Source organism: Heterocephalus glaber, unplaced genomic scaffold (genome assembly GCF_053883595.1).
Source record: "Heterocephalus glaber isolate CG9 unplaced genomic scaffold, H.glaber_assembly_v1.0 deba00001523, whole genome shotgun sequence".
NCBI lineage: Eukaryota > Metazoa > Chordata > Mammalia > Rodentia > Bathyergidae > Heterocephalus > Heterocephalus glaber.
Genome location: NW_028258327.1, coordinates 5,381,349 through 5,401,701, shown reverse-complemented (window position 1 = coordinate 5,401,701; position 20,353 = coordinate 5,381,349). Strand labels below are relative to the sequence as shown.

The following is a 20,353-nucleotide window of genomic DNA, read 5'->3' as shown; positions in this document are numbered from 1 at the left end:
ACTCATTGAAGTAAATCAATAAGCCAACAGTGTAAAAGCTTGGGATGGACTCAAGATCACTAGTGAAGGGGAAGAAAAAGAATGGGAGACTGAAAAAAATTAAGAGGGATTAAAGCAGGACTAGAACCCATGCTAGTGGAAAAGGGGAAGGAAAATTGAGAGTAGAAGGGTGGGTGGACATGGTTAATAAAGGATGCCTGCAAGCACGGAAATATCGCAATGAACCCATTAGTTTAGGTAATTAATTGCTGCAGTAATTATAATAAAATTACTCTAAAATAATTGGAATTCATTATTAAATTTTCTCTTTCTCTTACATCACACATGTGGTTTGACAGCCAAACTGTCATTTCTACCTTGAGATTATATTCAGAATCTGACCACTTCTTATCACATTTACCACTACATTCCTGGTCCAAGTCACAATCATCTCTCTCTTCCATTATTACAGGAGCCTCCCACTATACCCCTGTATCTGTTTGTGCCTCCATTCATTTTCTTCTAAATTCTAACTAGAATCACATTACTCATTTGGATAAAGCCAAATCTATGATGACTGCCTCTAAGTCTTTACCTGACCCACCTTTGCACCCTAACCAGTCTGCCTTAGGACTCTCTCTCTCTCTCTCTCTCCCTCCCTCCCTCTCCCTTTCCCTCTGCTCCTTTCTCTCTATGGCCTCTTTTCTCTTTCTTGGATATACCAGGTATGCTTCTGCCTCTGGAAATTTGCACTTTGCTGTTCACCCTGTCAGGAGATCTCTTCCTTCAGATATCTGCATAGCTCCCTCCCAGTGCCTCTCTTCTAGGACTGCCACCTTCTCAGTGAAAACCTCCCTGACCACTCAATTGAAATTGCTACCTTCATAATAGGGAAAATAATTAGGTAATAACTACCTCCCATATGTATCTGTAACTATGTAAATAGATACATATATAGATGTCATTGCTAACTAAGCAAATATTTTGTTAATAATATAGTGAATGTTTAAATTTTTAAAATTATTACATTAAAAGTACACTGCAGTTAATCCCCCTCACTTTGAACACACTTACTGTTCTTGTCACTTTCTGAAGCAGTTCTGGAAGTCTTCTTTCCAGAGTGTCTTTAGTTTTGCTGCTATATCTGCCTCAATGTCCTGAATAGATTCAAAATGTTTACCTTTCATGGTCATTTTGACTTTGGGGAAGAGCCAGAAATTTTGTGGTGCAGATCTGCTGAGTAATGTGGATGAAATCACACAAAACTATTTTTATAAGGCTGCCTTTCTGTTGGATGGTAACAGCATTCACTGAATTTTGATCATATCTCATAAAGCCATGAAAGAAGATTCCAGAACTGCTTCATAAAGCAACCAGAATAATGGGACAAGTGTGCTTGAAGCAAGAAGGAGTATTGTAAGCAGGATTAATGGTAATGTATCTTTTCCTGTAGTAATTTTTAAAAAATTTAAACATTCACTGTATATTTTGATTATACCATATAATAAAAAATAAATTACATATATATATATATATATATATATGCTTACTTTGCCAACTCATTGAATATAAGTTCCAAGTGCTTAGGAATTTTTGCCTGTTTTGTTCACTACTATAGCGACAGAATGTATAATAGTGTCTGGCAGATATAAGGCACTCAATAAATATTTGTGGAATGGATAAATTAATGTATCCAAGAAGAATTTACTGGCCAGTAAATATACAGGATCAGTCTAGGTGATTCTTAGGCTAGGAAGTGAATTAAGTACTTCATGTCCTTAAGAAAATTAAAGCATGGTTTATAAAATGAAGCACAAATATTTATAATATAAGATAGAACATAAATGGCATAAAATATTGAAATACTAAGAAGAAAGAATTTGAGATTGTTTGAAAATTATCATTCAATAATGTACCTTGACTGTGTGATCGTATTTCAATTAGGAAAGGTGAGATGTGGATTGAGAGAGTTATAGACAGAAGCAACACTTTATGCAAAGCTACATAGAAATGGGAATGTATAGGTTAGAGAGAGTAGTCTGCATTTCAGTTTGCAAAGAGTATGCAATGTACACATAAAGGGAGTAGGAGATGTCAGTTGTGTATAATGGACACACCTTCACACATAGTTCTTGAAAAGTAGAAGTTTCTCTGTAACAGTTCCTTGAGGAAGAGAAACCACATTGTTTCCATGTGACTTGTCCACTTTTCTAACCTCATAAATTCAGTAGCGAGTAGCCTGCTATGGAAAGCCCTGTACTCTCCAAAGGTAGTGATTACTCAGCTGAATCAGATTTTTCCTCTTTGGAAATTGAACAATGAAATAATCAATGAGGAATATAATGGGAATATAATAAAAAGGCAGAGAGAAGACAGTAGAGAACACAAGTAAGCAAAGGTTACAGGAATTTGCACTTGCAAAGGAGCTCTAATTAAACAAATGTTTAGTGGATGAGAAGATTTTGACTGATGTGAAACAATAATATAAAGAATATAGGGTAGGCTGCTTGTATAAGAAAAATTAGTTTTACAAAACACACTGAAAGCTGAGTGTAGTGGTGCATGCCTGTACCGCAGTATTGGGAGGCTGAGGCAGGAAGATTGCTGCGGAGTTCCAAGCCAGCCTGGGCTGCATAGTGAGACCCTGTCTCAAAAAACCAAAAAAAAAAAAAAACACACTGGTAGAATCTGGGACTTGGTATGTACATAAACCATGCTATTGAAGTGTCTTAAAGTCAAGAAGGCGCACACTCTCCCTCTTCCTGATTTTGCAACAAGTCAAAAACCGTACAGGTCCTGAATCATGTAAAATTTTCTTTTTGGTTCCTGTGACACTCTTTCTGCCTTCATTATATCTTATTTCCTCCTTTGGTTAAGGTAGTCCATGTTAGGTGCTGATTCTTGCAACTCACAGATCTTGATAAAAAACACATTTGCACTCTAGTCATTAGCTTCCTCTTCTGAACTGTGATGTACCAGATGAAATGGACTTGCTGGCTGTTTTTCAAAGTTATGTAAAACAGTGAATATAATCTACAGTTTTTCTATTGAATAAATTCCTGAATATTTTTCGTAGAGAAAACTATTATCGTAGAGAATACTATTATCGTAGAGTAGCCTATTATGTTTCGACAGATGCCAACAGAAAAAATTATTTTAGTGAGAACTTATGCAACTAGCTTTTTTCTCCATTTATTTTGGTTGGTGCTTTTGTTTGATGCTGCATGTCTTGTTAATGAAAGATGTTACCATCCTGGAAAAATGGGAATTTAATTGCTCTCATCAAGCATGCTGCCTAATAAATTGCTTACTCTGGCAGAGAAAATTAGAAGTAGCTATAATATGAGCAAAATCCTTTTTAATATGGCAGATTTTGAATGATGTAGATGTATATAACTAGATTTTTTTTATATCATATACCATCTGTCATTGAGTATTGGCATGATGGCTGCAGTTGATGTTATTATATGCATAAATAAAATGATAAATGGAACTTGTTTTGCATGTATGTAGCATTTCCAAAATTTTATTTTAAAATATAATGGTAGTATTTTGACACATTTTTATTTATAACATAGAAAAATATTTTAATTCTACTTCATTTGTAATATTTATTCTTTTATTTTCTGGACCTACTGGTGCAAACCAGTTCCCTTAAAAGCAATAACAAAAAGAATCAATTTTTTTCTGTTTTTATTCCTATCTACTCAAAAATAATTTACACTATTTTCTGCATTAGTAGAATTTTTTTCATTTTCTCTAGAGGATGTTTTTTCTGGAAGAAACCCATGCCTTCTAACTGTTCAAGTGAAAATGGCTTACTTCAGTGTCATTTCAGAGAACCTACTATTTTCTTTTCACAAAGAGACTAGCAAAGGCTGTTGCTTTGTCCTCCATCTAGAAATATTTCCTTAACATTCAGAGAAAATAGCAAACCTAGAATTTTAAAAAGGCCATAGGAAATCTGAATAAAGGGAAAGTACTTAAGGAACAAAATCTAGAAGAGCAGAAGACAGAGGAATTACTTCTCTTCATTAAGTGAATCAACATCAAAGTTCTTGCTATGTGCTTTTACACCATACCATTGTTTCAGTTTTTACATCTTTAAAGAATATAGTAGACAAAAATTATAAATCAACATAATAACCCCCAGTTAAGATTTTGCTAAGTGGAATTAATATACAGGAAAAGAGAAGGAACTGACATAGGTTAATGCAGTAAGCCATTCTCAACTGTGTAATACAGTATTTATTTATACATACATATATGTTCAACATTGCAGAAATGCAAGATTAGAGGACTTGATTATTAGTTACATGATGAAATTCCAGTAGGTGGAAATGTTACTTCATGGAAGAGTATTCTGTTTAGCAAACCAGGGTTTCTTATTCGTAATATTTCAATAAATAATTTATCCACTTGAAAAGCAAATGAAGAATTGCCCAATAAAACTACTACATATAGGCTAAACAATTAAACAACTTTATACTAATGTAATGATAATTTTCAAGCATGATTGTAACCTACAAAAGTTGGTGTTTTTAAAAAATAGTTAACATTAATTAAGACAGAAATTTATCCAAAAATTACTACTGCATTTTAAACATTATTTGCTGATTCTGGGGTTATGTATTGATTTAAATACAAAAAAAAGAATATTTATAGAATTAATTTTTAAGTACTCTGAAATTGGTAGTTCCATTTTGAATTTTTTTTAGAAAAATTCATTTTGTTTTCTATAATGGTTGTACTGTTTTACTTTCCCACCAATAGTACGCAAGTGTTTCCTTTTTTCCAATCCTCACCAGCCCTTGTTATTTTTAATCTTTTTGATAATAGTCATGTGTATGTAAATGTGAATGTATGTATATTGAGTTGCAAAAGTGAGTCTGGTGGTCATTTAATGCAATCAATTCATGTTTCAGTCAATCATTTAGTCATCTAATGGACTGGTTACAGTGACCCAGATACTAAGTCAACAACATATGATAATAAATAAGCTAGATACCTTAATCTCAAATAATTGATACCCTAAAGGGGTACAATAAAGTTTTCTTAGTTTCTTTTCTTGTTGCTGAGACAATATACCTGACACCCAAAGTTAAAGGAGGAAAGATTTATTGTAGCTAACAATTCATAGTTGGGTGGCCACAAGGCAGGGTGGCATGACAGAGGGGTATCATAGAGGAGAAATAGTTCATAGTGGGCAGAAGGCAGCAAGGTAGCAAGCAGGGAAGTAGTGAAGCAGCAAGTAACCACAGTAACCCTCTTTCTGTCCCTTACATTTTATCTAGGCTACCCACATTCACTCCCAGGGTGAGGTACCCTTAATCCTAGCATTGGGCCATGAATCTGTTCCAGCATCACATCCTTTATCCTAGCATCACATACTCTTAACTACCTTTGAAATATTCCACCTATGACCCCATGAGGCTTTGGGAGGACATCTAGATACAAAGCATAACACAAATGAAGAGATAAAACAATATAATGAGGTAAATATAGATGAAATGGGATTGTACCCACTTACAATAAAAACATATACAGATGATGTTTGATGTTAAGGCCAGTGTTAATCAGCTTTTTGTCCCTGTGACTAGATATCTGTAAAAAATGACTATAAGGGGAAAGATATATTTCGGCTCATGTTTTCAGAGGTTTCTGTTCATGATCACCTGGCACTACTGCTTTTAGGCATGTGGCAAGGCAGAGGCATTATGGGAAGGATGTAGTGAATGAAAACTGCTCACCTCAGGACATCCAGGAAGAAAAAAGAGACACAGAGAGACAGAGAAAAAGACAGGAAAGCCTGTGATAGTGGGCTTCTCCAGGCCCACCGTATTTGATGAAGTCACCCTCCCTCAAGGAGAATCTTCTCCATCATTGTGCTGCCCCAAATGTCAGTTATTTCTGGAAATACCTTCCAAGACACACCCAGAAAGGTGCTTTACAAGTTTTCTAGGTATGTTTCAATCCAATCACATTAACAACCAAGATTAATCATCACGGGTATAGAAATGAATACATTATCAGAGAATAAGACACACAAAAAAAACCTGATGGAAAGACCTATGTTTTCCAGAACGTAAAAATGGCCTAGCAAAAGGAATGTGTGGTATGGGGGATGCATGATAAAGGTCTACTGAATATGGTGTCCTATATTCTGAGTACAGAGTTCAGGTGACCAGATCTAGTCATGTGGTAGACTAAGTTAACATAGAATTTTGCTTCTGGAAAAAAACAAAATATTATGCATAACTTCCAAAAAAGAAAGAAAACAATTTTAAAATTATTTTTTGCATATTAACTACAGTGTGAAAAAAAACAGAGAGCCTAATGTCAACAATGTCACACTGCCAGTTACTATAATGCTGCATTGTTGTCTTCTAGGGCAGGGACTTCGGTGATGAGTTCAACACTAGATCCCTATAGCTAAGTACTTGGGCTTTCATTCCCACTCAGGAATAGGAAATAACAGGTCAGAACAGGGCACAGACTTGAAACCAAGACTCCTGCACATATCCAGAGTCTTAGGAACAGGGTCTGAAATCTCTGCTTACTGGAAAATAGAAAGAAGAAAATTTGACTGGCCAAGGAACCAAATGGGAAAAAAATATTTCTTTAACAACCAGTATGGAAATCACTATGGAGCTTCTTCAAAAAACTAAAAAGTAGAAATTCCATTTGACCCAGATAGTCCTCCTCTAGCTACATTCCCAGAAGAGTTAAAATGTTAAATGCATAGCTGTTTATAGTGGCACAAGCCATGATAGATAAATTTTGGAAGCAGCCTATATGTCCATCAACAGATGAATAAGTGAAGAAAATGTGATATTTATATACAATGGCATACTACTCTGCCATGAAGGAAGATAAACTTGAGTCACTTGTAGGAAAGTGGATGCACCTCAAGATCATAAGGTTAAGTGAAATAAATCAGACACATGAGCTTAAATATTACATGGTTTCTCTTATATGAGAAACCCAAAATATAAAGAGCAAAGTGAAAGATATATAATAGGAAGTAGGGAGATGGATCTTTTTCAAATGGAAAGAGGGTCAAGAGATGAAAGGAGTCAGGAAGGAGGAGAGCAAAAGAGAATGAAAAAAGAATTAAGGTGTGTTATGTGCGTGCACCACCTCCCCACAAAGAATGTAACTGTTATATTATTCAAACATGTCCTAAAAAAAACCAAAAAGGGGAAAAAAGAAATCAATATACAAAACTTGTTTCTGTTTTTATTTTCAGTTCTGTAACTTTATTTGAAAGTTAGTTCTCCTTCACACTCACTGTCTGGAAACTTTGAACGTGTTAACAGGGAGGTAGGTTACCAAAGTGCGTGTGGCCCTCCTTTGTTGAATCTTCATCCTTATTACATTTTCTGGACAACAGTATATAGACCGATGTGGGGCATTCCTTATTCCTTTGGCCCAGACAGCTTTGTTGAGCCTGGTATCAACGTGCACATCTCGAGTCCCCATCTCCTTGACAAATTTCCAGATCTCCTTAAGTGTCCAAGAGGCACATTTCTTGAAGCCCACTCCATGGATGTGCTTGTGAATGTTGATGGTGTATTTTTGGGTCACTACCACATTGATGACAGAATGGCCCTTCTTCTTGCCACCCTTCTTTGCAGGAGCTATTCTTGCAGGCCCAAGTTGGAAAGGAAAAGCATGAAAGCTGTTTCTATGCAGGGTATGATATACCTGCATTTTAATCTCTTCATGGTACAGAGATCTTTGAAAAAATATTGTAATATAAACACTGATTTTGGGACAATGAAGTCTCTTGGACAGCTGGCAAAATCAAATACAAGTGCAAAACTAATGTAAAGGGATGCTTCCATCCCTGCCACACACAGAGTCCCATGAGGAAAATGTCCCCAATCAAGAAGAAAATAACTCTTTCTCTACCCTCCACCACTACCAAAGCTATGCAAAGTGAGGGAGAGTTAGAAACAAAAAAATGGAAGTGTCAGCAACTATCTGTGAGAACTTCATAATAGATCAATGTTTCTAAAAGCATGGATATAATATTAATAAGATTAATATAAGGATATTTTAGTGTGTGTTATTCAGTGTTAAATATAATTCCAGAATTTATTGAATGGGTTAATATATAAAAACAAGAATTTTCAAGAGAAATGGAAGATTTTTAAAACAGTAAAATAGAAAATAAACAGGAAAAGTTAAAAAAGAACTAAACAGAACTTATGGAAATGAAGATTATAGTTATTAAAATTTAGAAACATGAGAGATGGGTTAGAGAGTTAATTAGAAAAAAACTAATGCCTAGGAAGATGGGAGAATAATGAAAATATATGAAGAATAAAATGACAGTAACTATTCATCTTTTATCTGTCTATCTATCTATCTATCTATCTATCTATCTATCTATCTGATCTTTCCAGCTACTATGCATTAATCCATCTGGAATAGGATTTCCAGAAGTACAATAAGGTAAAGCTAATATGTAGTTTGCTAGTGATTGAGAACATTGCAGAAGGAGTGAAATTTCAGATGCACAAACTGCTGTGGGTTCTGAATAGCTTACATAAAATTAAATCCACTTACAGGCTTTATGAACTCATAAATTGTAATTAGTTGGACAACAGAATCTTCATTAAGCAATATTGGAAACTAGAAAACAGCAGAATTGTTAGCTTCAGAGTGGTGAGATGAAATAATTGTCAAAGTAGAATTCTACATTAGAATTGCTAAATTGAGGATGAAAATTAAGGCTTAAATAAAGACAGTTTTATGCAAAGACCACAGAAGTTTTTATTCTTAGACACTTTTTGAACTATTAAATTATATACTTCAGGAAAAAGAAATTCAAACTAGGTGGGAAAATGTGAGACATTATAAACAAAGGTGAACAAAGAATTGGCAAGAAATAGACCAATATAAATAATTGATTGCTCCAAAAATAACTTTGGAGCAGTTTGCTGGAACTGAAATACAAGACAGAAAGAAAGCAGTATCATCAGAGGCAAGATCTGTACACAAACATTATAAAGTCTCTGCGTTAGGGAGGAAAGTAGAAATTTTTTCTAATCCATTTTTAGGGTAAAATATGCAACCTAAAATATACAGATTATGAGAATATAAATAGATATATCTATAGCTCAAAATTGACTAGCTGATGGGAAATGGGAAAATTAAAAAGTTGATCAAGCCAGTGAAAAGAAAAAATCTGAGCAGAGAACTATATATATGTGAAGGGATATATGATGAATGCATGATACTTGTATATATCATGTATATATCATATATATGATATGTCATATATATATATATATATATATATATATCAACCATATTTGGGAACTTCAAGAAGCTCAAAATGGGTGAACAGGAATCATGTTGAATTGTTCAGAGGAAAATAGATTAGGGGGACGATACAAGAAGAGATTAGAAAGATTTTCCTTCTTCATATCAAAAAGTGCAAAAGTATTAAAGAAATGGACATGGCCTAGTTTGGGTGCATTAACAGATCATGCAAGCTTCAGTGAACAATATTTGGGAAAAACAGATTGAAGGCAAGAATAGCAGTTACTTACGTTAAACACAAGTACAAATTGACCTAAGGTAGTGGTAGTGCAAATAAAAGCAGGTGACAGAATAGGGAAAAAATAATACTGAAGAATGGATGTAATTTGAATTATTTGGAATTGGAAGTGTGAGGAGAATAAAAGGTATATTATAGGTTTCTGGCTTAGATAATGGAGTGAAAGGCCTGGAATTCACTAAGACAGTGAACAGGTAATTAGGAAGAGTTTTAGTGGTTATTAAATAGTCGGAGCTTGGATGAGACCATGTTGAGAATATTTACACCTCAGAAATTGGCAATGAAAAACCTCATTTTTTTTGTTTTGTTTTGTTATGTTTTTTTTTCTTTTGGTTTTGTTGTTTCTTTTTATAGCCAATTTATCAGCACAGGACTGGATATTTGTATATTGGTCCAGGAAGGACTGTTGAACATCCAAATAAAAATGTTGGTAGATAATATCTTAAATGTGTCTGAAGCTAAGCAGAGAGGTAGTTGGGGTGCACAGATTTGACATGCAGGTACTCTTAGTTATTTTGTTTCTTTATTTTTGTAGTGCTGAGAATCAAACTCAGACAAGCCCCTCCCACTGATCTACACCACCAACTCCTTGAATTATTTACTTACTCATTCAATTTGTTTACACATTTAAAGAGAATATTCCTAATAACCTAGGTAAAATAACTTTTCAATATTCTTAAATGGTTATAAAGGGAGACCTTTGCCTTTGCTTTATGCTATATAATGTATATAGAAATAAATTTATTTTACATTTATAAAATGTATTTATACTACATTTGGGCAAAGTTTATTCAGTTTGAAAATAAAATGTATTTAAACAAACTCTGGCTCATTTTCTAAGTGTATATTTCTGTTGTTCACTGTGTTATTGACTAGTGTTGCTTCTGTGATTGTCTGCACATCATCAGCTTGTCTCTCAACTCCAGCTCCACCCTGCTTTCCTTCTGCTTTGTGATACTGTAACTAGATTCTACCACAAACTCTTCCCTTGTCAGATAACTCAATATTAGGGTTATGTCTTTTCTGATAATAAAGGGACACACTTGTTAAAAAATAAGTGGATTAATAGTGTTATCTACTGTTAATTTTACTGTTAACAATGAATCATGAGAGGGGAGGATGACTATACACCAAAAATAAAATCTAATTTTGACTGAGCATTAAGCTTATCTTTGAGATTCTGGGAAGCAAGTGAAAAGGGGAAAGCCAGTAGGCTTTGTTTCTATGTGTACTTATTTCATATTTTCAGCCAGTATTTGGGCACCTAGGGAAGCAAAATATCCTTTTAAAATGGGTATTAGTGTGCCAAAATTTTTGTGGGGAGGATGAAAGAAGTAGGATTGAGCAAAGTGAGATTTGGCTACTGTGAAGTCATAAAATAGAGTCTGCTAACCATTCAGGGTTGCTGTAATGCTGCCATGGCCTTTAGAGTTATCACACTTGGAGTGACGAAGCTGGGTTTTGGAGCCCTTCACTGACTTAGTTATTGGATGTGAGTTGCCCTGGGAAGGAGAGGTGCTTTGGGCAAGTGCCTCTTCTCTGAGGCAATTCCTGGGAACATCAGCTGAGAACCTTTTTACCACCTGAGGAAATATACCCTTCAACCCTGAAAGAAGATGTAACAGGCACAGGACAGAATTGCTAATATCAAATATTTTTTATTTTCATAGACAGGAGCTGTTTATCATCTCTGTTAGGAAGGGATGTACTTCACAGAATTTTTCATCAATAAATGGAAGCAAAATCATATGCATGACTCTGGGGGTTGGCTGTGGAGAGAAAAATATTAAACAATGTCAATTTTTAATGGCCATTCATGTCTGACTGGGAGACAAAAAAAGGAAAGTATATTAGGTGGAGGAAGATATAAATAACAGTTTGATGCAACAGGAGACAGATGCCACAAGAAATTGCATTTTACATTACATGATTAATTGCCAAATGAGGCACAGTAAATCTTTGCTATAACAAATAAAAATAAATTAGCAAATTAATGATGTAAACAGTTGTTGCTATAGGAGTTTAGTCAGAGTGGACAATTAAGGAGACTGAGTAGTGATAAGCTGAAATGCCTCCAAATACAGAATTTAGATTGCTTCTTCTGGGACACTGGAAGTGTTGGAAGGTGCTAGACAAAAGTATTGTGAAGACCACAGGAAGAACTTGGTTTGGTGGTGCAGTAAATTAGAGGAGGAAGAGATTAGGTTCCACCAGACAAAGTGCAGGTGCTTTTCCAAGACTAGATATGAGGTGGCAGAGGTGATTATAAGAGAAACAACTTCCTTCTTAAGGAATTCTCTAGCTCTCTGCTCCAAATTGATTTCTCCCTCTCTAATCCCCCACAGGCCTCACTGTTTTTTCACATTTTTATCTTTAATAATTTGCTATTGTGTAGTACGTATAGGATTATTAGGATTTGTGTCATTATTTGTATTTTATAGAGTGCATTCACTGCTTGTCAGACTCAAGCATGCCACAAGCCAGGCGGAACTGAAATTTTATCTCCATGTTTAAATGTGAAAGCTAGAGCCCAGGTGTTTACTATTATTATTGCCCTCTCACAATTTTATAAACTTCAAGCTACAGAGTTTATTTTTATCCTTTGAAATCTACAATGGAAAGACAGTCAACAAATTGTAGTGGGATGAGTGGGAACTCGCATTTGAGGCATTACAAACTCATAAAATTAGGTGTTATAGATTATGCTGACAAAAGGTGACTCCAAGTAATATTAAAGTTGACTGTCTCCATTTTTTACTTCTGAATGGGCAAGGTTTAGTTTTTGAACAAATGACAGCTTTGTATGTTACTCTAGGTATAATGTCATGTCTGGGGGACCTTAATTTTCATACTATTGGAAAACTTTAACACATATTCAAATGAATTGTTCTATAAGTACTTCTCTAAAATGAGTATGACCCAGTGAAAAATGTATGTGCTTAGGGATGTACTTAAATTACATGAATAAGATCTTAGAGAAAAGCATATGTAAGAGTAAAAATATAAAGTGTTGAATAATATATTAACCAATTCATGATTCCTTACATTCCACAAGTCATAATTGCTTTTCTTAATTTAGCATGACATTATTTTTCTTAAGATACCTTGAAAAAGAAGATTCAGTGACAATTCAGTAATGTACTAGAGTCAGGAAGTGAATGTAGAACTCGACATTGGAGTAAGCTCCAGTATGCCAGATTATCAGTATTTTTTTCTAAGAATATGAGGAAGCCCAAGGTATATTGGAACAGATGATCCCTGGAGTGTCTTTCAGATAGAAAAGCGTTTATTGGATTGCTATTTACTATGTCATGTGTAACTATGCTAGAAACCTAACAGTGAATATAAAAGGCATTTCCCTATCCTGGAGCTTATGCGTTGATATTGTGTATTTGATAGATTTGTCTTGTCATAACTTGAAGTAGAGTTTGTGCCACATAAAAAGCACAGCTTATTTCATAAAAAAGCACAATGGTAAAACAATTCTAAGTCAGGGGAGGATAGCATGTTTCATGAAAAGTTATATTTCACTTGCATACTAAGGGGAATTTTAGACTCTCATGAAGCAAATGAGATGCAGTTTCAGCACTGATACATCAAAATCTATTAGCAAGAAGATTTTAAGAACAATGAAAACAAAGAAGTAGTAGTGAACTGCTACATGGTAATGTCTGAGTCAATAGAGTAGCAGAGCAAAATCAGATTTACAAGGTAAGTGGGTAGTAATGTAGTGGAGGCAGTTGTATATGAACTATATTTAAAGAAATACCTGTAGTTTAAAAGCATAAGGGAGAGAGGGTAATAGAGGTGAAAATAATCAAAATATATGTGTGTACTTATACACCAAAATGGACTTCATTATTCTGGATCACTAAAATGCAATAGTTAAAAAGAAGCATAAGAGGAGGCAAATAGAAGAGAGAACTACAGGGAATCTAAAATTGGAGAAAAGTTTTATGGTACTATTTTTCAGAGAAAGTAGAGGAAATGTGTTTCTAATTAAGAGGTGGGAATGGATTTGGGCGAGATGGTGAAGTCTGGATCAGAGCCGAGGTGGATGGCTAAGCTTGGAGAACACAGATATGAAAGAAAGGGAAGTAAAGATGCAGAGAAACTTCAAGTTAAATATTTAGAGAGTTTTCAACTAATTTGAAAACCCAGAAATGTCTGAAATAGTCACTTTTTAAAGTTTTAATTTTTATTGTAAATATATGTTAGTGATAATTACATCCATCACATGTTGATCCTTTTTAGACCACCTTCCCTCACCCCACTGGCCCCCTATCCACAGTAACCCTTCCCATCTCCTTAGTCTGCCATCCTGTATCCTACCATCTCTCTTTTACTTTGCTCTTCACGTTATTTATATTTGGGGTTTCTTATATAAGAGATACAATGTAATATTGACTGTTCCAAGTCTGATTTCTTTCACTTAGCATTGCTGTATCAGATCCATCCATTTTCCCATGGCTGACTCAAATGTGTCATTCTTCATGTCTCTGTAGTACTCTGTTGTGTATATAGGTCACATTTTCTTCATTTATTCATCTGTTGATGGACAGACATAAAGCCCACTTACATAATTTAGCTGTTGTGAATTATACTGCTATAAACATAGATATGCATGTATCACTGAATATGATGACTTAACTCTTTTGGAAAGACTCAAAGTAGATGTATAGCTTGTCAAATGGAATTTCTATTTTTAGTTTTTTTGAGGAATCTTCCTACTGATTCCCATAGTAGTATTCTAGTTTACATTTCCAATAGCAATATAGGAGAGTTCATATTTATCCACATTTCACGTGCATTTTGGGGGGGTGGGTCCTTGAAGATAGCTTTTCTTATTGGAGTAAGATGGATTCTCAGTGTTGTTTTTACTTGCATTTCTCTAATGCAATTGCATTAGAGAAATGCAAGTAAAAACATTTTTATGTATTGCATTTATATATAAATATTTATAGATACATATTCATTTATATATTTTATTTATACATTTGGATTTATATAAATATATTTATATGTTTACATATTTTATATATGTTTACATATATAAATATATACATTTACACATACAAATATATTTTTATATATTTACATATATTCATATATAAATATTTTTACATTTATTGCATTTATATATATTGCATATATATATATATATATATATGTATGTATGTATGTATATATGACTAGTTTAACAGTATTGGTTCTGCCCATCCAGGAACAGGGGAAGCTTTTCCATTTCCCAATGGCCTCCTCAGTCTCTTTTATTTCAGAGTATTACAGTTGTAGTAATAGAGGTCTTTCACTTCCTTTGGTAGGTAATTTGGTGACCTTGAAATTTTTTGGAAGCTACCAAGAATGGGATTGTTTTCCTAGTTTCTTTTTTGATGAGTTGATAACTGCTGTACAGAAACTCTATAGATTTTTCAATGTTGGTTTTATTTCCTGCCACTTTGTTAAGTTTGTTAGTTCTGAGGGTCATCTGTTGTAGTTTTGGGGATCTTTTAGGTAAAGTGTCATGTCATCTTCAAATAAGGATGATTTGACTTCCACCTTTCCTATTTATATTCCTCTTATTTTGTTATTTGGCTTGATTGCTGTGGCTAATGTTTTGAGGCTTACTATATTGAACAGGAGTGGTGAGAGTAGATCCCTTGTTTTGTTCCTCATTTTAATGGATGCTTTAGTGTGGGCTCATCATAAATAACTTATCAGTTTGAGGTAACAACTTTTTATACCTATTTTCATCAGGCTTTTTATCATTAATAGATGCTCGAGTTTGTCAAAAGATTATTCTGCATCTCTTGGGATGATCATGTAATTTTTTAATCCTTAGTCCCTTATTGTGGTTTATATATTTATTAACTTTTGTATAGTGAACAATCCTTGAACACACTGGAATGAAGCCAACTTGATCATAATGCACAATCTTCTTAAGGATTTGTTTCATTCTGTTTGCATCTTATTGAGAATTTTAACATTTATGTTCATTAAGGAAATCGACTTGTGGTTTTCTTTTTTCTTTGAGTTCTTTTCCAGTTTTCAGGGTAATGCTACCTACAAAGAGTGAGTTTGACATTTTCCTTCACTTTCAATTTAATAGAAAAATTTGAAGCATATTGGTAGTCTGAAAAGTATTTATTCCCTGAATTTGTGGTAAATTTCAGAGGTGAATCCATTGGGTCCTAGGCTCTTCTGAGTTGATAGTTTGTGTGTTTTTTTAAACTTTTATTTGTACATGTTTGCAATACGCAATGATTACATTCATTGTAGGGAATTGCTACATGTTTATAACACATTTTTCCCTTCCCTCCATCCCCTCTTTTATTTTTCCAGCTTTAGATTCATCTGTTTATAAGACCTTATATAGTTAATTATTAAAAATACAAGTTGAAAACCGGATTAACCAGGCTGACAATTGTACTAAGTCAAGGTAACAACTTTTAGATATGTTGTTATGTAGTTAGATATGTAGTTATTTTTCTTGTTGCTGAGACAAAATACCCAACACTAGAAGTTAAAGGAGGAATTCAGCGCACAGTGTGTGGAGATTTCAGTACATAGTCCCTCTGGCCCCAAGGCAGGGTGGCATGGCAGAGAGGCATCACATAGTCTGTGGAGTGGCAGGCAGAAGGCAATGAGCCCCAAGCAGCAGCAGCAGCGGCAGCAGCAGCAGGTCTGTCTTCTTTCTGTCCCTTTATGTACCATCCAGGCTACAAGCCTATTGATTGGTGCCACCCTTACCCAGGTGGGGCTTCCATTATCCACACATTTAGTATCACAGTCTTAATCCACATTCACACCCTAATCCAGCCACCTCTGAAAACCCACATCTCTGACCACATGAGGCTTTTTAGGGATATCTAGATATAAGCCATAACATCCATGCTGCTTCTGTGTCATTGTTTATTGTTAATCTATTTAGAGTTTTTGTGTTTTCTGGGTTCAATTTTGCTAATTAATATGTGTCTAGGAATTTTCTGTTTTTAATTCCCTGATTTATTGGAATATATATTTTCAATATAGTTTATTATAATCCTCTGGACCCTGACAGTGTACATTGTGGGTTCAACTTTTTCATTCCAAATTTTATTGAAATAATCTTTTCTTTCCTTCTTTTGGTAAATTTATTAATCTTTTTGGTAAACTATCATCTTTTTATCCTTTCAAAGTGACAACTCTTTGATTCATGGACCCTTTGTATTTTTTAAAAATTTAGTCTCAATTTCATTAATTTCTCATCTGATCTTTACAATTTCTTTCCTTCTACAAATTTTGGATTTGGATTGATCTTGTTTTTCTGACTTTGAGATTAATCCATAGATTATATATTTGGGATCATTTTTTAAAATGTGGACATTCATAGCAGTTCCCTTTTAGAACTGCTTTCATTGTGTCCCGTACGTTTTGTATGTTGTTCTATTTTCATTGGATTTCAGGAACTTTTCAATTTGTTACCTCATTTCTTCTGTGACTCACTGATCATTCAAGATGTATTATTTAATTTTTATTTGTTTTCGTAGTTTCTGTTGTTTCTTTTGCTGTTGATATCTAGTATAATATGACAGTATCCAAGAGATTGTTTAAATTATTTTGTATTTACTTAAGCATGCTTTATGGCCTAGATATGACCTATCTTGTAGGAAGTTCTGTATGCTGCTAAGAAAAATGTGTATTTTGTTGTTGTTGAATGAAACACTGTAAATATTGGTTAAGTCCATTTGATTTAAGGTGTGTTTCAACTGATTTTTTTTTGTTGATTCTTTCTTTGATTAACTTACTTGTAAGACAGGGGTATTGAAACCTCTACTATGATTATATTGGTTCCTATCTTTTGTTATATGTCCCATAGTTTTCATTTTTTGAAATTGTTTGTACCAACATTCAGTGCAGATATGTTCAAAATTGTTATCTCTTCTTGTTGAATTGTTTCTTCTACCAGCATTAGTGGGCTTCTTTGTCTCTTCTCATTAGTTTTGGTTTGAAATCCACTTTGTCATAATTATAATAGGTATTTCTCCTTCCTTTCAAGATCTTGTTTCATGGAGTGCCATATTCTGTCATTTGATTTTCAGTCTCTATGTGTCTGTGGTTAGGATGTGTCTCTCTCTGGTAAAACATGGTTGAGTTTTGTTTTTTGGTCCAATCTGCCAGACTGTGTCTTTTGACTGGGGAGTTAAAACCATTTCCGTTGATTGTTGCTATTAAAAGGTATTTACTGAATTTTATCATTGCATTATTTTTCCATTGCTGATTACTTTTTCCTTTCCATTTTTAAAAAAGCTATTATCTCAGTTACTTCTTCCCTTAGGCTCTTTGTTGAAGTTAGCCTCATATTCTCTGTCTAGGATTCCTTTGAGTGCTTTCTACAATGCTGCCTTTCTGCTCATGATTTTCTTTGTATTTTATTTGTCATCAAAATTACTTCTCATTCAATTTTGATAGATCATTTTACAGAATATAATAATTTGGGTTGGCAACTGTTTTAGGGCTTTAAAAATTTTGCTCCAAGCTCTTCTGGCATTTAAGGTTTGTAGCAAGAACTCTGCTGTTATTCGTATAGGCTTGTCTTAATAAGTTACTGGATGTTTTGTTCTAAAATATTTTAGTGTTCTCTCTTTTTGCTGAATTTCTGGGACTTTGACTACCATATGTCATGGAGAGGTGTTTTGGGGGAGGGGTTTTGGTTATTTAGAGTTTTATATGATTCATTTACTTTACTATTGAATTCTTTCTCTAGACTTGAACTTTTTCCTACTATAATTTTAGTGAATAAATTATACCTGTGGTATGTTCTAACCTCTCTCTCTTTTTAAAATTCTTTTATTGGTACATTTTAGGTATACAATGTGTTTACATTTATCATTGGGTGCTTGTACCTGCACATGATGTATCTTATCTTATTTTTTTCCCTATTACCTGTGCACCCTTCACCCCCTCAAACCTTCTCTATTTACATAGATTTTGTTTCCATTTTTTTCTTTTCTCATAATTTTTCCTTTCCCTTCTTTCCTTTCCCTGTCCCCTCCCACCACCCCTACACCTTTGGAACTTTTCCTATTTCAAATTATCTCTAACTATTTTAATTCTTATTCGTCTAGTAGCTGTCTGATCCAGCTTTTATGATATCTTGTTGTTTTTACAGTATTACTGCATACATGATCTACTGTATTAATCTTGTCTTCAAGTTTTGACAATCTTTTCTCAGATTTATAGCTCTGTTTTTATTAAGTTTCTTATCTGTTTATTTACATCTTATTTGTTGTTTCTCTTTGATCTTTTTGAACATGCTTAACCATTTGTGTTTTGAGTCCTTTGCCTATAATTTACTCTACTTCAGTGCTCGTGAGATAAGCTTTCAAGAGTTAAGAGTTTGTGGAGACATCGTGTTGCCTTGTGTTCTCATATGTCTAGTGTTTGTGCTGAGGCCAGAGGATCATTTCCAATAGAAAAATGCTGTCTTTTCTGTGGAGATCTCTATGGTTATTTTATGGCTGCTTGTTATGGCTTTGGTTATGTTTTGGTGTTTATACACCTCTTCAACCTTCTCAACATGATAGGATCAGTCTCAATCACAATGTGGAAAGGAGGGAATTACTATTGTTTATATCAGCATCTACAGAACTAAATGTATATCAGTCTTATAATTAAAAAGTTGTTTTAACAACTTTATACTTCTTTCGATAACCCAGGAAGAAAATGAAATAGTAGTGACAATGAGTAGACTCAGATGTAGAAAACTGGGGAAGGAGAAAGGCAAAAGAAATGGAAGAAGAAAAAAGGGGAGAAGAAAAGATATGAGTAAATAAAAGAAAGAAAGTCAATAGGACTTTGGTGATATTATTTTTGTGTTTGTAATGGGGTGGCAGTAGAGGGAGTTTGACTGGTTATTTGTGAAGATGAGAAAATGAAAGAAGAGGGAAGGAAACATAAGTGGAAATTTGGGGAAGCTGTAACAAGGTCAGAACCAGTTAATATTCTGATAGGAAGACTGTGTTTGAATCTTCTATACACAATTTTTGTTGAGGTTTAACCTGACATGACCATGGAAGATATTATCTAAACTAAAATACTAATTAATTCTTATTGACTATTTCACATATACAAATATTTCCATAATATATACTAAATGAAAGGAAAAAAAGAAAAGAACAATACAATGCACAAACAAAAGCACAAAAGTGTCCACTCAGTCCTAGTTATACTGCTGTCAGAACTCATCTAGTGTGCTCTTCCCCATTAGTTCAACAATAGACAAGTGTTTGTCTTGCAAAGACCTGAGATCCAATCTTCTGTGGAGGTTGGATGGGTTGACTGGTGCTTGATCTGGTTCCTGCCCATTGGTTCACTTGTCTACTAGCGTGTGAAGGGACTCAGTCTGGGGCCAGGGTTCCCTGACTGACTGCTATCCCTGTTTTTCTTTTTTCCTGCATGCAGAGCTCTGCTGGGTTGCAGCTACACTCTAATGGGTGTGACTAATTGGAGGTTTTTGCCTCTGTTTTATAATTGGACAACTTCAGTTGTAGCAGATGGAGAAAGGGCACAGTGGGACTGGTCAAACATCCAGTCTCTCACTCATCTTCAGTGGGGCTACCTCAGTCTCTATGCCCTTGCCTCTGCAATCCCTGCACCTGCTTATGTCTCTCTCTTTACATTTTCTGGGCGAGCCATGCCTTGCCTCACCTACTGGCTGTTCCTCAGGCTTCCTACCTGTCCAAATCCCTGTCCATTCCTCCCAAGGGTTTCCATGCAGCCCATAATTCAGTGGCATTTAGGACTTGGCAGAAGGGGGTGCTA

At 34.5% G+C, this 20,353-nt stretch overlaps 1 protein-coding gene and 1 pseudogene across 6 annotated transcripts in view; one reads left to right on the top strand and one right to left on the bottom strand.

Annotated features, from left to right (window-relative positions):
• The window catches only part of Grik2 (glutamate ionotropic receptor kainate type subunit 2), a 643,650-nt gene that overhangs the window by 199,103 nt on the left and 424,194 nt on the right, over positions 1–20,353 (top strand). The gene's annotated exons all lie outside the window — the stretch shown is intronic.
• On the bottom strand, positions 7,250–7,713 carry LOC110345393 (large ribosomal subunit protein eL31 pseudogene; annotated as a pseudogene).